Source organism: Anastrepha ludens, chromosome 3 (assembly GCF_028408465.1).
Source record: "Anastrepha ludens isolate Willacy chromosome 3, idAnaLude1.1, whole genome shotgun sequence".
Taxonomy (NCBI): Eukaryota; Metazoa; Arthropoda; class Insecta; order Diptera; family Tephritidae; genus Anastrepha; species Anastrepha ludens.
Window position 1 is genome coordinate 52,066,098 of NC_071499.1, and position 1,508 is coordinate 52,067,605.

General features: G+C 39.0%; 1 non-coding gene across 1 annotated transcript; it reads left to right on the forward strand.

The window, feature by feature from the left end:
- Positions 1–1,112: 1,112 nt before the first annotated feature.
- On the forward strand, positions 1,113–1,194 carry Trnas-cga (transfer RNA serine (anticodon CGA)). The gene has a single exon. It is a non-coding gene; the product is annotated as a tRNA-Ser (tRNA).
- Positions 1,195–1,508: the final 314 nt, after the last annotated feature.

Here is a 1,508-nt window from a genome sequence, read left to right on the forward strand (position 1 = left end):
CGTGCCGACTCTCCTCTCTTTCCAATCTTGGCTGCTCAGAAAGATAGCTCTAGCACAACCCTCTAAGCCCAGTTTGTGGATGGAGTGATCAGTGCGAAGTACAGAGAAGGAAGGGGAGATCTGCTTCAAGATGCTACTATGTCCCACAGGAAGTTGCCTCCAGAGGCCAATCTCCTTCAAGCTAACAGCGCTCTGAGCAGTAAGAGATTTAACTTGCAGATCCACGGAAAGTAAGTGCAGAATGACGTTGAGGGTGAATAGCATCAACTCCGTTTTGTCAGAGTTGACTCTGAGACCGCTACTGGGGGCCCATCTGCTGAGTGTAGCCAGTGCACCTTCCAAAATTTCAGCCATTATTGATGGGAAAGGTCCTGAGACCATTAGGACCAAGTCATCAGCATATGCTACCACCTTTACCCCACCCCTGTTCGAGTGAGCTAAAGCTTCATCAATAGCTACTCCGCCACCCTGCGGTGTACCCCTATGTACGAACCTAGTGATTTTAGCCCCTACTGCCACAGCATTTATTTCTCTATCACCAAGCAGGGACGAGATCCAGAGTTAGAAAGGTCTTTCTACCCCTAGCCTATTTAGAACAGCGACAATGGACTCAGCCGTAAAATTATTAAAGGCCAGAGATTTCTCTACATTCCCTACTACCTCATGTAAGGCTGTCTCTTTAATTTATTACAGATTTTAATTTTAATTACAGATTTTAAGTTAAGCGCGAAAAAGTAGATCATCTACTTCTGTATATGTATGTGAACGTATTATAACACACATTTAGTAGAAACAGTAGATGTTGGGCTTAAATACGCACCAAAAAGACGTACATATTTCATTAGAAAAAAGGTGCAGCCTATGTTTGTAAATCTAGTGTTCAATTCGTTTTGCATTTTTCCCGTTATCTTTTCGACTTATATATAAATACATTAATTAACCACGTATTTGTGTATACAAATTTCTGTACACTGGAAGCATTCCGCTCTATTTTCGTATATATTTTACACCAACAATGTTAACAACCGCAATAAAAGAGTCGATAATAAAGTTCGAAATTCGCTGATAAAGTAATTGATGTCATATAAAGCATTGAGCATAAATTTTACTCAGCAGTCGTGGCCGAGTGGTTAAGGCGTCTGACTCGAAATCAGATTCCCTTTGGGAGCGTAGGTTCGAATCCTACCGGCTGCGTAAGATGTTTTTTTTTTAATATTTTACTTTTTTTAAGAATTTTTTTTTTATATTTTATATATACTTTTATTTGCTAAATATAAATAAGTTATGCTAATTTTTGCATAAACACGACTTTTGCTGCCTTTTCATGCTTTCAGCAAATATTCTGTATGCAAATTTAGTGTATAATTAATGCCTTCTCATTCATAGCGACTTGCCATGCATTTCATGAGTTATTGCGCTATTCACTTGGTATCATTGCGCTAAAATGTATTTTTAAACTCATACGGCAGCTTTGTAATAACTGTTGTGGAACAACGTCTCATCGAGAG